Source organism: Sturnus vulgaris, chromosome 13 (assembly GCF_052056855.1).
Source record: "Sturnus vulgaris isolate bStuVul1 chromosome 13, bStuVul1.hap1, whole genome shotgun sequence".
Taxonomy (NCBI): domain Eukaryota; kingdom Metazoa; phylum Chordata; class Aves; order Passeriformes; family Sturnidae; genus Sturnus; species Sturnus vulgaris.
This window is the reverse complement of record NC_142255.1, coordinates 8,006,383-8,023,038: the sequence shown is the minus strand read 5'-3', so window position 1 is coordinate 8,023,038 and position 16,656 is coordinate 8,006,383.

The following is a 16,656-nucleotide window of genomic DNA, read 5'->3' as shown; positions in this document are numbered from 1 at the left end:
ACCAGGTTCTCAGTAAGTAGGTCATGCAGCATTTTTATAGACTATTAGAACATACACATGCATACTAATGGAATACAAAACTGGATTCTGTAAAAGTAAGAAGATTAGAGAGACCAAAAAAATCCTGTGACATGGATGGGTCTGAGGTTGCTCTATTAGACAGCTGTATATATTTGTCAGGGATAATCTGTTTCCTGAAATATTTCTGTCTCTTTTCTTGCAAAGTTGTTTGGAACAGCCTCTAGGGCAATTGTGCTTCTCTGTTAGCTCAGAGCAATAAAAATATAGCTCACTTCTAAAACTGGATGTTAAAAAGTAATTCTGCCTCTAGAGAGCACTACTGTAAGCAGTCCAAAGTTTGAGGAAAGGAAGCTAGAAGATGACAGAAACAAAACCAAGCACACTTATGTGTAAAGCTATCATTCATCCTCCTATAATTTTGTTGACAGACTAAGCTTCCATACAAAAATAAACACCACATTGAACTAGCATAATGCATAACTATAATAAAATTACAGCAGCATAATATAAAGGATTCAAAGCAACATGACTTAAATATGAACACCTATCTTGTCTTATTTAGGAATATAAAATATTTATAATTAATGCTCAATTATTTGAGACCTACTAGGCAAGTTCATCATTTCTGCTCCCAAGACTGATTTGTCACAACAAAATCAAGATAGTTGAAGCAAAAGATTTCTGACAAGTGAAAATACAACAACAATTTAAGCAGCACATGATACATTTCAAAAGTGCATTGATCTGACTAGTTACAACTTTATGTACCAGATAAAGTCTGCACTGGGCTTTAACTATTCCAGAACCCAAACACATTCACAGTTTAAGTGTGGATTCAACTGTTGAGTATCTTGGCCTTGCAGAAGGAATTAATTTTTTGTGAAAGTAGGCTGCCCTGAATGAAAGCAAGAATGAATACAGCACATTATTCATGCTTCAGCATGCAGGGCCTTGCTGAGGCCCCCCATGGCTCCCTAATTTGAGAAGCACAAACTCCATTAAGAATGACAGCACATTACAACCTGTCATTCATGTGATGTTAATGCCTGCAACATAACACATCTGTATCTTGCCAGACTCTTGAAAGCCTCACCACGGATTTGAATCGTGCACCTTGCAAATGCACTCTGCAGACTCCAGGGTTCCTGCCCCACTGCATCAGCACAGCCCGGGCAGGAATTTAATACAGTCAGAGCTGAACACAAACGGAATTTTGGAGTTGCCACTTACAAAATCAAAAAAGCAACCAAATCAGAGCAGCTAAATTTTCCATCATTGCTGTTCTGGGGTTTGGTGGTTTTTCTGGATTATTCTCTCTTACATTGCCACTAACTAAGCAGCACAGCCAATGCAATCAGAACCTAACAGAGGAATTACTATTCCAGTTACAAATCAGAGTGATGGCAATAAAGGGGACCATCTTAAAGCAGCAAGAGTAGAAGGCAACTAACAGTTTTTAATCCCAGAAGCCACTGCAGATCTCCAGGGGGTAAAAAAAACTTTTTAAAAATTAAAGATCAGTTAAAAGCTGTGAGGTGATAATTTTAATCACAAGTACAGAAGGCTGATTTTGTACCAACAGATCATAACCTTCATTCATTATCCTTTCACTTCTTCCCTTGGCTGATGGAAACTAGAGGTAGGATGCAGCACAAAGCTGGCATGAACCCAGCACAAACTGTAATAAAGAAATCAAATTAAGACCCTCACAGAGAGAATTCAGGTGAGATAGGTTGAGAGGACAGAATCTAAGTCATACATCTTTCAGGGCAAGTTGTAAAGCTGTGACAGATGCAATTTATTTTATTATTATTTAATGTGTATTCATAAACATAGCCTTAGACTGAGAAGTGGCAACTTTAGTTTTCCATTGAAATTAATAAATTAGCACACTATCTGAAATTAGGCTGGCACTTACATTTTTACAGTTGGCTGTTTCAGCTTATAAAATTATCTCTCATCTTTTTTAGGTTATAATTCCACATTTTCAAATATTTGCAAGAAATTTCAAGTAATCGTTGATTCAATGAATAGGTACTAATACAAATTTAATAATAGAGTAATAGTTTGTAAAGTCTTGTCCCAGATTAAGGGCAACAGTTAAAAATTATAATGAAGATTTATTACTATGTTTGCCAAATTTGTTTCTAGATCAAAAGACCAAAGTCACTCTGATGAGTCTGAGGAGACTTCTGTTCCTGCTATCTAATATTCTAGAATTAGAAAGCATAGCTTTTAAAAATAAAACCTTTTTTAGCACCTAGAAGCTCCAAAGCAAGTTTTAAAAACCCAGTGGACCATTCAGGCACCTGGATGATAGTCACTATAAGTAATTTCCTGTCATTTCATTTTTTTCCACCAGCAAATAACCCTTTAACCATCAAAGGCCCAGCAGTGTTCAGGGAGCAACAGGGAATAGAGTAAGAAAATTTATAGACTACATTCAAAATGCAACTTGCAATGCCAGAATTTACTTTCCTGCATCCACGTCTAAGTTAATTTTCAGCACTTCTCACCACTCATGGGGAAGAATTGTAATATCCCACCTCGTTAAAAGTAAGAAAAATGCATTCTGTTCTCTATCTGAGTGTTCAGGAGTTGGTTTCACTTCTTGTCAGCTTATGACCCTTAGGTTTCCCCTGTAGGTTTGATTTCAATTGAATTCCCAAAGTAAACCACTTCATAAGGGTCCTTTACTTTCAAGAGCTATAAAAAATAACTCCTAGTGTTTGCAGAACAGAACATTTTCATTTAAAATGACCTTCTCATTTCTGAGGCTTTCACCCTGAGCAGATTGCCTTAGGAATCAAAGGACACAAATGTCCCTTCAAATATCTCTTTTTATTTTATATTTGGGGTTTGGTCTGACACAAATTTTTTGACATGCCAAGAACCACAAATTTTCATCTTATTTCTAGCTCTAAAACATTCAGAAATAACAAGAAAAGAAAAAATATTCAAAATTCACTGTAAGGCATCTGCATGGAATACTTCCACACCACAGCTAAGGCAATAGTGCACAGCATGTCAAATAATGTTAACATTGTAGCAGCTGATCACAAATAAAATTAAGGTGGTCTGGAACCACCAAATATTTTGCACCGTATTCTGCAGTAACATATGGGTTCCCATTTACTCTGCAGATCTTCCAGTGTGAGTGGTGCTGTGAAAAAAAAGGGAATTGTTCCAGATTCTTGGCACAAATTCTTTTTCATGCTGAAGGATTGGAGAAAATTCTTCTAAGAAATAATTTTTATTGAAATCCCCCTAGGTGACCTTTATGGAGTCATTTTAGCCTTATTCTAGGAGAGTTTCTATAATATCTGAACAATTTAAAGTAGATCATTACAACAGGCTTTGTTTTTTTCCTGAATTGTAGTTTCTATCCAGCCTTACACATGCACTGCCTGAAGGTGACCCTGAGGCTCATTGGCAACAGATGAACGGCCCTTAATTCTCATGGGGGCATTTTAGAAACACAGCATGTGTGGAAAACCTCTGTCAGACTCATTAAGCAATTACAATGATTTCTCAGGGGAAGACAGCAACTGCTCTTGTCGTAGCACCCTTAAAAAACAAATACTATTCTTGTAGATGCACTGCAGTGCTCTGAAATTCCCCATTTCCTAGGCTGTCTCATGGGAAGAATTCACTTTCTGCTATGCCTTCACTCCTGATCAGGTTCTCTCAGTACCAAGTAGCATTTCCAAGATCTCACTGGGACTTCTCCTCTATCTCAAAGACTATTTCATTAAAGACATTTTCATGTAAGTTTTATTTCCCTTTGTTTGTTCTGCCCTGAAAATCATCCTTCTTGGGCAAATACCTTTATTTAATCATATATAATGGTAAAAAACTTACTAAGAGTAAGATACAAAATAAACAACAACAACAAAAAAATCACTCTATAGAAATGCAAAGAGAAATGAAAGGAATGATTCTCACCCCATATATTTTTTCCCAATTTGCATTCATTGAATAAATACTAACCAAACTTATAAGTAGTCCACACCAGATTTGGGTACTGAAGGGGGGCAGAAATAGGAACTGGGTTTTGTCTTGAAGAAAGGAATTGGGGTATTTGCTTACTTTTATTGAATACCACATGCAAATTACTAAGTCAATTTGCAGGAAATACCCAGTTAAGCTGCTAACCTAAATTACTGGTCTTGAATTTTTGCAAAAACCGAATTCCAGGAAGTCTCACTTTATCTGTAAAAACATTCATTTCAACATTAAATCTCTGAAGTTCTTAGCCAAAAACAATTATGTTGCTCTTAAATGCAGAATAATTGGTTATAAGAAGGTGAAATCATGCAAAGAACAGTTACTCTTGGTAGAAAAAAATCTCACTGACCTCACTAATTCAACTAACAAGGAATAGTCTCCTACTCATGTTATTTTAGACAAAATGTATATTCTACTGTGGTGCCCACCCATGTGGCTCCTCAGCACAAAAACAAGTCCAAAGAGCCCAGTTCACAACAGCCACTCTGCCACAGGAAAATTCCACCCTCATTTGGTGAAATAGAAAAATAAGTTTGGAATGTACAACTCAAAATCACTTTAAGAAGTGCAAATGCAGGGCACAAAACCACAGTACAAAGCAGATTTCACGCTATGTGCAGCATCCAGAGAACATTTGGATTTTACACAGAACACTGAGAAATGAATGAAAAAGAAAATATACAGACTGACTGCAAGGGAATTTGGTCACAATGGGAGTCCTAATGTAGAACTGCATCACTTTTACTTGAAACTATTTTCAAGCTAACTTGTCTATAACAAAAAAGAATTTTAGGGAGTCCAGCTCCTTTGAGCTGAAATATTTATAAGTGTGGGTGATTAATGGCAATCTGTCACCATCATTGCCTCTCAGATGAGAAGGCCAATGTGCAGCCCTTCTACCAGCATATATTAGTTTGCCAGAAGAAAACAGATAATCTACACCTTACCCAGTCAGAAGTGCTTAAATACTTGAGCAATGTCAGAGAGATCTCAGAAGAAAAACCGAGTGGAAAATATTAGCCAAAAGCAAAACACATCTAAACAAGAATTTCCCTCATTTTTCTCATCAAGAATCATGAGGAAGGCAGAGCAGGAAGAAGGCAGAAGGCAAACTTTGGTCCAAGTGCTTTGGCCCATTCCCACAGCTTAGAAGCTAACTCCATATCATTTAACATTTATTAAAAAAAAAAAAAAAAAGAAATAAATAGGCATACACACCTAGCATAAATAACATGAAAGCTCAGAAAAAAGGGATAAAAGAATTGCAAATAGAATAGCTCACTGTAGATACATTCTCCATAAAATGTAATGTACACTCTTGTTTTCACCCTTTTTAGCTTAGTTCCCTCTCTCAACTTTTACTTTTCCCTTCAGCTGTGATGAGATTCTGCTGGGATGCAGTTAGAAAGTCACAGGAACATCCAATTGACAAGAACAAGCATCTGCAGGAGCTGAGAACGTGCTTAGCTGTACCACAGGCTGTTCTTCTTTTCAGACCCCTTAGACACTGAAGCCTCCTCTTTTTTCCCTCATTTTATACACACACACCTTAAAAATGTGGCTTGTCTATATTCCTCTTTCTGTCTCACCCTGGAGTGCTACAATTAACTTCCAATTCATCTTCACCTTTCCTGTGAAAAGGTCCTTATGTAAAAGGACACTTTTACATGAAAACAAGATTCTGCTTTAGTTGGTACTTCGATTGATTGTTTTAGGAGTCAGCGAATTTATTCATCTTCTGCTGAAGATTCCTGCATCTGTCCTTGTCATGAACTTGGATGTTTCATTTTACTTCTCTCCAAGTTCATTTTAATGTAAAAATCTTAACACACCTGCAGTGTTGCTCACTGCTAGAAGAAATATTTCCACTTCTTAATAAATAGCAAACAAAATAAATAAATAACGTTATCTAATAGCTGTACTATCAAGAAGTACATTTCCAGAAGGTAGCCAGGCAGCTTAGCAAATATCACAAATTGACCCCTGTTCCCAATAAGGAGATTCAGGACTTAATCAGAACTCCCTGAACTATATTCAATCTAGGAGGATGTCCAAAGACAGACTGGAAGGGTGTATTTAAAAGCCTCGATATGAAAGATCACTAAATCAGCCTTCCCTCAAGCCAGGGAAGGCAATTTTACCCTGGTGTGAAGAGGCCAGATCAACCAGGACATGCCCCACTGACATCTCTGCAGAGCAGGCCACTGCATCCACTCAAAAAGATAAAGATAAATATAAAAGAGATGTGACTTCAGCTCCCTTTAGCCAAGTATTGAAATGAGAATTTAATCAGATCCTGCCAACTTGAACATTTAGCCCTGAAGTATCCCAAAACATTTGCTTTAGAAGCTTAGGTCAATGTAACTATTTCCTTGTTAGCATGGATCTTCATAAATACTGAGACACTAAAATTTTTTGCAGAAAAATATATTAAACACTTTTGTCTTCCCAGAATCAGAGAATTCATGCTTTTTCTGTTTAGCAGTGGAAATACACTCCCTTTCTTTCCTCCTAGCTCTAGCCCTGTTGCCTGTTACTTCGTGTATGTCTTCTTAACAGAAATTCCTGACCAATTCTATCCATACAGATCCATTCCATTCCTTTGCATTCACCCTTACCTACACACTTTCCCCCCCATTTTGTATGATTTCTATTTGATCTTCGAGTCAGCAACGAGCTCCTGATGCAGCCATTATGGTCTGTTTCATTCATTTCTATTTCATCTCCACATTGTATGACAGGTACAAAAGCAAATGAAGTCACCCTCAGGAATTGCAGTCTTTTATCCCTCAGCTGATCTTCCCAAGAAATCCTGTATAGCAATTCCCTCAATTTGTCCAAGTCTGTTTCTCTGAAATGTGTTATTCTGTTTCTCCAATACATTATTTTCCTTTAAAAAGTGACTTCTATCTTACAGCTTTTTTCATCTTGGGTTTTCAACTTCTTTTCTTAGTTCCCCCATTAACCAGAAGCCAGTCTAAACCATCTGCTACAATAACATTTCACTGCTTCTGAAACCAATTGCCCAGGCCAGTTCAGGACCTTTTTGTACTGGTAATAATGGTATAATCTTACTATCGTGTCCATTTTCACACATATTAATTATTGATATATAATTGTAAATAATAAATGCAAGTAAATACAAAATATCATTATTTGTAGTCCAATATACAACATGTATATTTTCATTATGTGATTTGTTATATACTTAACATTACTATTCAAAAAAATATGCTAATAGTAGGAATAAATTCATACAAGTGGTTATTAAAGCCCCTAAGAAAACATTATTTAGTGTGTCTTCCTTGATTAACTTCACACACAGTGTTTTCTCCTCTAGGGCAAAGACCTCAGAAAAAGTATATCCAAAATAGCAGCAGAATATAATATGCTCAGCCAAATTTCTGTAAAATCCATCTTTCCTCAGAGAAAGGATTAGAACATTTCATCAAGACTCTAGGATAAAATCATTCCTCTCTAAAAACTGATTAATAGTAAAAGTAAGAATTCATGCTTCACAACAAAATCTTTGCAACTTTGGAAGTGTTTCAGGTACTCTTCTATATAATCATTTTATCAATTATTGTTATTTAAAGCATCTCTTTTCCTCTGTAATCTTTTTCTATAGTTATTACTTGCAGACTATAACCAAACATGCTGCAATAAATAATGAAGTTTATATTTTACTTCTTTCCAGACAGAGAATTCTAGGAGATTAATTATTCATGCATTATTTTAGATTCAGAACAACTCTATGGCTTCTCTTCATGCAGCTTCAAATACAGCAGCTAGAGATTAACAGAAGTGAGATGGATCTATTCAAGTCAGTACAAGCTCTAATGCCACTGATCATGATGTGAAATATAAAATGTTCTTTTTGCTTGCTACAGAAAACAAGCTGTGATGATAATGTAGTAGAAACTTCCCATAATGTTTGTAGAAAAGAAACCAACATAACTTAAAGATAATTTTAAAACACTGCAATAGGTCTCCTGCTCAGGGAAACCCTTAAAATTCTGCTGATTTGGCATAAAGGTGCATCTATTGCTCTTGTCACTCTTAGAAGTGATGAGAGCAGAATCCCAAATAATCCCAATATTTCTGCCAGCAATAACCAATTTTCTAGTAGAAAAAAAAATTCTATAATACAAGTAACATGTCAATGAACAAAAAGTAGTCTGACAGCAGCCTTAGCAATACTGCTCAAGATTAATGCTGATTTGCAGCTCACAGCTATTTAACTATTACTCAAAAACTGTCCTGCTCTGCAGGTGGGAGATTGGTTTTCCTAAAACCACTATTTCTCATGACTTGAAACACTACAAGGGAGTGGAAATCATGTTCAAAAATCCAGAACTTTTTAAATTATAGCAAAAATTGACATTACATATCCATGTAGCCTCTAGTAACCATTCATTCTCTCATATTAAAATTTTCCCCTTGAGCATATCAGCCAGAAGTTCACCTGCCTTCAGAGCCCTGAATTAGGCTAGCAGTGCACTATGAATGCTTTTCTAGAAAAACTTCATCTCTTTAACTTCCACTACTTTAAAATGAAAAAATACAACTTGGAATTTATCTGTTTTTTTCACTATGTAATAGTATGATGAATTATTTCCTGGTAACTAATTGCAGTTTATGAGCCATTTGAGAAGAGATCACTCTGTGCTTGTGATTTGCTGCTTAGTCATATAAATGGCAAATTTTATTCTCCAATTGAATAATGTTGGCTTAAAGTTAGGAATTCTAGACAAAAAAAAAAATGTGAAGGTAATATTTAATTTTTTTGAAATAATTTTCTCTCTCCTCATATACCTAGCTCTGCACATTGATCTAATGAATAAGTCTGTTATTTATACTAATAAAAAGACATTACTTTCATTAAAGGAATTGCAACACAAATATATAGCAAAAAAAATAGGAAGGAAGGAGTTCTCAGTGTGGAAGGATGTACTTAACAAACACCCAAACATTGAGCTCTCCTGGAGAAAACTTGACACAAGATAATGTTACAGCTGTTGAATTTGCTGTACCTTGCTGAAAATGGAAGAGTTTTGCAGAGTCCTCTGGACATGTCCGTTCAGAATCTCAAAACAATAAATCTTCATTGAGATTCACACTTCACTCTGCAGTGAAAATGCCCTCAGGAGAGCTGTAAAACATTTTTGCAGCCATTCTCATCAGCTGAGAAAACACCCCTCAAATCCTCCCACAAAAACATCTTCAACAAGTAAAACAAACAACGAATAAAGAGTGATGATGTTATTTTGGGTGACAACTCATACTTTGACAAGATCATTATGACAAAGTATTTGGTTTGTATGTTTAAAAGCCACACAGAATTTTTTCCTCTTTCCTGAGGACCAGAAACACAAACCTTGGAATCAAATAGAATAGAAACCTACCTGAACATCCCTCTTGTCTCCAAGTGTGGCAAGTTCTAGCAGAAGTGAATCAGACTTGAAGACAGCCATGGAGGAGAGCACGTAGGATCAGAGATGAGTTCAGCAAACAGTGGAGGAGATTAGCTGGACAGTCTGAATTAACTCCCTTGAGCAGAGCTTCAGCTTCAAACTTCTACTAAACTAACCCAGGGGCATTTCCCCACACTGGAAAGAAATTCTGCCCTCAGAGCCAAAATTGCTGTTTTCTGGAATGGGATCATGGCTGAACAGCTGCAGAGAACAGTGCTCTTGGAAAACATTTGGCTTAACATCTCACAGGATGAACCTATATTTTTTTATATTTTAAATCTATCACATTAGTGTAGTGTTCACAACATTAAGTAAAACAATTGAATCCAAATATCCTTGTGACCAATCATCCTCTATGACCTTTTACAAAGTTACACCAAAGCTGGCTTTTGACAATTGATCACAAAGCTTATATTTTCCCAACATTATTAAAAAAAACTACCAAAAGCTGTCTGGATCAGGGATGCAGAGTTTGGAGCTTCCCTAGATGAGCAATAAAGGGAAGAGAGTAGAGTCAGCTACAGTGCCACTGCTATTCATGCAGTCTAGAAAAGCCATGCAGAAGAAAAGAATATATAGAACTTGAGAAAAGCACAATTATCTCAGCAGTTACTAAAAACAGTGACCCTGAGGTACTCAGGGCTTTGCAGGGTACCTGCAAAGGTTTTCACCTGTAGCAAGCTCAGAAAGAGCACCAATAGGATATTAAACTCCAAAAAGAAGTTTCATGGGAATTAAACTAAAAGAGTTGTCATCTTAAACAGAAAGACAAAAAGGAAAATTAGAACAGAACACAAAAACGAAGTAGAAGCAATTCTTGTCAGCCTGCTGTCCATGTAGGCACATCTTTCATTCTAGAATTGATTTTCCTAATCTTATAAGTTTTCTGAGCTGCAAAAAAGTCTATCCAGCCTCAGGACAGGTCCTTCAGATGCCTCTAAGGCCAGGTTGGCTGGTCCCAATTTGAGCCTTCTCATTTATTACCACTATAGTCTTCATAACCTCCTCTCCAGGCAGGCTCAGTTCCACCCAAGTCCCTTACAGAAACTTGTCATTGCAAGCAGAAAAAAAATTTAAAGATCGAATAATCAACTACTGCCCATAAGAGACAGAAACAGAAAAAAGAAGATTAAATGGAAGAAACTACTTTGTGAGTTTTTATTTACTTTCACAAATTCAGAATAAACTGCTTTGCTTTCAGAATATTGCATAATTCAAGCACACATTCCCGCACAGGAATTCTTACTTGGTAGAGAGAGGAAAAAATTGTGCTTTTCAAAGAGAAGGTACATCATCTCAGTTTCTTGAAGAGTTCTATAGAAGAATAAACAAGTACTTTAAAGTCCCAAAAGAGATTTTTAAAAGAAAAGGTATTTCAAGTATTTTTTTAGAGAAAATATCTCTCTACTGTCTCCTCATTTCTAAAAGGATCATTTAAATATTAGTAAACACCAGAACATCTAAATGCTAATAAAGGATAAAGAAAAATAACGCTGAAGTAGCTCACTTGATGACATCTCAGAGGAAAATTTATCTAATAAGGAATACAGACCATGAAAAAAAGGCCATTTTCTTTTGACCTTCCTTCAACTCCTTTCTAAAAGGAGGAGAGTAAAGCAGAAAAAAAAAAAAAGAAAAGCCAAGACAAAATTGAGACAGCTTTTGCACCATGCTGAAAGTAAAATAACTGAGTACATACACCGGAATAAATGTAAATGTGCAAAGCTGCAGAATGTGGCTCACTAGAGTTTGTGATTTCTGCTACAGTTTTACAAAACAATAATTATGTCCAGCAAGATACTGAAGACCTTTTGGATCAAACTGCAAGCTTAAATAGCAAATCACAGGAAAATTTCTCACATACAGTCCTGCATTCTGACTCGGAGGCTCCCATCACTTGTCACCCCTACCACGAGAAGTGCCACTGTCCAAGAACTGTAAAATCCCTTCCGACACAAGTTTTAACAATTTGAGAGTTGGAGATTTAAATCTGGCACATAATATCTTCTGTCAAAATAATTGCAGTCTTTTGGGAAAGGCTTTCCTGTGCTGTCTGGATTTCTTTGTGCAAGGTTGTCCCCTTGTCATTTGCAACCACATCCATAACATTTTAATGGCAATTGCTGGACCTTCCATTCTGCTACTGAGCCATCTTGAATAATTTTGACATATTTTATTCCCAAGACTCAGCCTGATGAAGAGTTTGGACTGAAAAACCATACCATACAGTCATAACTGTAATTACCTAAAGCAGCTCAATCTTAACTATTACAGCCACTAAAATGTTTCAAATTCAGAAGCTTATATAATAAGTTTCAGGACTCCCACAGTATCTCTGAACAAAAATATTACAATTTTAAAAAACCACACAAAACTATAAACAAGTATCCTCTGGAAGTGAATTTTTAAGTAATTTCCAGTTTTGTTCCTGCTACATCTTTGAGTTTTAGACTATAAATGAGGTACAATAATCTAAGGCATTATGGGAACAGACATCAGTCTTTGCTCTCATTTATAGATCTTCTAAAGACTACTCCATAAGGATAGAGAAAAATAACTAGAGTAGCTCACCTGGTGACATCTCATTTAATTAAAACTTATCTAGTAAGGAATACATGCAATGACAAAAAAAAAAAAAAAAAAAACTTTTTTATTGTACTTCAGACTACAAATATGGTATAACTTGATCCCAATTGAATTATAAGATGGCAGGAGCTGAGTCTTCCCTGTGGTCAGTAAACCTGACTTCAAAGTTTGGATAGATTTTTCATAAAAACACAATTTAATTCTGATTTAGCATCAATCTCTCTCAATTTTCAATCCATGAAACCAGCAAATCTGAGAAAATTTTGCCCTAAAAACACTGAAGTGCACTATTCCTGGAACAGAAGGTCCAGGGGTGAGGTGACAGTAATGACAATGTGCTTGTAGGGCCAGTGAAGCACAGCAGACCCCTGGTCCATGCTGCTCCCTGGGCAGAGGGCCAGGCATGACCCAGGGAGCTCAAACCCCAACCTCATCACAGGCTCAGAGAGGAAAAGCAGGATTCAGGACAGCCTTGGTCACTTTATGCCTTGAGGACTGAACTCGACACGCTCTGGGGCAAAGTCGCTATGGAAAACCCTAATGAGCTGTGAGCCACAGCTATTTTGTTTCTATTGTGCACAAATATAACCGGCCCAGTACTGTCACCCAGCAATGGAAATGGCTGACTTCTCTCGTCTGATGGGGATTTTATTTCAGAAGAAAATGTTCTACCAGCTCCTGTTGCCCAATTACTTCCCAAACAATAGGAAAATGCGAAGACAAACACTTCTGTGACTGCAAGCAGCTGCAGCAGTGTTGTTAATGCAGAGCCTGTCCCAGGCAGGCACCATCCATTAGCAGTGCCTGGGTGCTGCACAAAGGCTGACACAGCTCAACACCATCCTGAGCCTGCCCCAGGCAAACATCAGGAGATTTCCCTGGGCAGCAGATGTCTCTAATCAGCTTTTTGTCAGAAACCAGTGGGGCATCAGGCATGGAAATCAGTAACAGCTTCCTCTGTTGCCCATGTCTTTACTATATTTGTATTTTAAATTCAATAGAGCTTTATCTATGTCTATGACTAGGTATGCACCACATCATTTGAGGATCTCTTGCATTTCTGTGGGGTGGCATAGATACTTCTACATCCTAAATGTTTCAGTTATAAAAAGGCAGGGGGGAAAAGGCTGTTTAAACATAAAGGTCACAGTAATCAAAGAATTATTTGCATTTTTTCTTGAACCAGTGAAGAACAAGTTGAACTTAATTATCCCTTTCCAAAGGGAATCTTCAAATAATTTTAATTAATTAGGAATAGTTTACCACGATCTTTGCTCAGCCTTCTGCTTCTTGGGGTCTAAATACAGAACAGAGAAGGACAACTGCAATGTCACCAGGAAGAATTACTGAGCCCACCCTGCTTGGCCATTACACTGAGCCGGCAGAATAAAAAGCTTTTCTCTTCCTATCCTCTCATTGCAATAAGGATCAATTTGCATTTAGCTCATAAATCTATGAAAGGCAGATTGTACAAGAGACTGCCTAAGAATAAAAGCTTCTAAAGCATTTTTAATTTTAAAACTACACAAAAAAAAAAAAAAGTATTTATCTTATGCTCAAAGACATATAATCTTTGTTTCTGTTAATCACTTCCATGAAAAAATTTCATTTTTTTATTTCTCTGGTCCGTGACCATTTCCAGTGAGCAGATCACAGCTGAAATGGAAAAGGAGTTTCTTACCAGATTATTTTCTTAGAAACTGCTGGAGTGTGTCTTCCACAGGTCAAGTTTCAAAGGCTTGAACATTGACCCAAGAGACAGAGAGTAATACAAAGATTAATCTGAAGCACACACAGCTCCAGAAGATGTCTTCTTGGTCAAGCATTTTAAAAATAACCGGGAATCAACCATTAGCAAGAAGGCATTTCTAGCAATTGACTAGAAGAGGAACAGATCTTTTGCATAAGATAAACAGGATACTCTCACAAAATGCATGCCCTCTATGTCTGGACAGCATCATGTTTATACACTAAACAAAATTAAAATAAAAAAGAAATTAACAGTAAATCTCCCTGTACATGTACATTCCATTCACTTTACCTTCTTTTCAAGCATACTTAAATATGAAATCCAATGGAATATCCGCAGCAAATAATCCATTATTGATTTGAGTTCTTATCCCACAAAGTAACATCCATTGGCACAAGTTTTATATCTGCATTATAAAAAGATTTTGAATTCTCAAACTTCATACATGCACCAAAAATAATGAAAGCAATTTGAAGTATCTAACACATAAAATCACACATTCCTTTTAGTCTACATTTTGTTTGCAGTGCATGTTCCAATGTACTGCTTTCAACATTTTAATAGATTAACACTGATGGCCATAGAAAGCTGGAAGAAAGCAATAAATGCTCTATAAATTCTCACCAGAAGGATACAGCTCATCAGCATTTATGATACAGGTACACAGGAGGGTAGAGGACTGAAAGCTAAAATATCTGAGGAAATTAAACTGAGATACAGAGGTAGGGTTTAGATAAGAGAATATTCAGATGAAACAATGACAAGAATTTTTTAAAAGTTTTTTTGTGTAATAAAGCCTCTTGGACAATGAGATCATATCACCACCCTTGCTATCTGAACACTTCCCACTGCAATGCATTAAAAATGTCTGATTGGGAACATTTTTGTGCCAGAGGGAGAAGAGATGAGATTTTTCCAGCTTGAATCTGTACTTTCAAAATGAGGGGTGTGTTCTTAGTTTAATGTTGAAGACTAGAATTACACTAAATTCCTCTTCAATTTTCTATATGTGAAGTATTTAGGTGGATCAGCTGAGAAAATACTGTTCTTGCTTTATGAAACACTGAGCTCTGTCTGTACCCTCCCCAGGCAGGATTACAGAGGATTTAACACATGTGCCCAGTGCTTTTTAAAGTTTAAATATAATTTCTCAATTTGGTGCTTCAGCATAGCAGTTATATACATTTGCAAAACATTAAACACAATTTTCTTAATGAAACTTAATACCTGTGTCTCTGTCCTACTGAGATATGTAGCATAATTAGGAATCTATCTATTGCTCATTTGATTGATAAGCAAAGATCTAAACTTTTGACAACCACGAGATTAAAAAGCAGTTCATGTCCTTCAATTTTATATTGTGTCATAAAACTACAGTGCATTTTCTGATATATGAAATAGATATAAACTAGTCTTACAGTCTCCCATGACACTCATTACAGACCTATAAATATCATTCTCTTTCATTTACAGAGCATGAATAAAAGAATAAAGTTTCTGTAGGTACAGAAAATATATTTTAACGTCTCCTGCTTAATATTACAGAATTATATCTGAGCAACTACTAAGTATTTCAAGTAAATCCTAAAAAAAGTCTGAAATGCTTTCCAAGGAAGAAACATTCAGTAAGTTATATTTTATTAAATCTCAATGTCTTATTTATTACAGAACAGATTGTAAAATGATTAGTCTGCAGCTGGCATATTCTCAAATGTGTGAGATCCAGGAGAAAATTATTGTTACATTTTTCAGTCACTAACATAGTTTGTTATTTAAAAGGAGACTTTTTAAAAGCACTTTAAGCATATTTGAGTCTTTCCATAAAAGAAATATATTTAAATATTTTGAAATAAAATGCAAAGAACATCAGGTAATATTGGTAGAATTTTGAACAATTATTTCATCTATGAACTCACACATCCAAACAGTTGTAGCCCTGATGCCACATCTGCCACTAAACTTTGGTGTCTAGATTGATTTCTATCTGGTCACTGCTTATGAGATGTAATTACCATTGCTACTTGATCTTTTGTATAGATAAAATCTGATTGGAAAGATGGTGTTTCAAATGTCTGACAGCTAGGACATGCTAGCATGAATAGAATAACAACATAAGAAAGATTATTTTAAACCATACAGGTGTCAGTAGTTCTATTGTTATCTTGACAAAACATCTATCCTCAGAAAATCACATCAAATTTAGTCTTTGGTTAAATCACTCACCTGCCCTGAGCTATATTGCTTAACTAACAGCTGAGTGCAGAAACTGACCCCAACAGAATATTTGATTCTTTTTCTGAAAGGACAAGTCTCTAAAAGCAAAGGATATAAAACAAGAAAGAAAATAAAGTAATTTGAACGTGACACCATTTGGAGTTACCCAGGTGAAGTTTGAACCAAGAACAATTTTAAGTGCATCTGTGCAGTAAATACAAGATAGTGTGTCTAATCTAGAGCTACTTCTCATAGAGGAGAAAGCTACCCTGTATAAAACAGACTTAATATATCTGTGGAGATCACAAACATTGCTCAGTATGAACAGGAACCACACCTTAATTTTCCTTTTCAAATCGTGGGTTTTTTTTCAAAAAACCGAAAACCAATAATATTGTGCTTAAAGGCCATGATTAAATTTTCAGCTCATAATCATTAGAGAAACGCTAAGTCTATAATAAAATACATCCATTTGGATCAGTGTAATTATTAACTACGAAAACAATAATGAGTCCAATTTTTAAGGCGTAACCTTACACATCCCATCACATTAGGTTTTAAAGCTAAGTTACTTAAACATCATCCCAGTTTCCATTATATTTA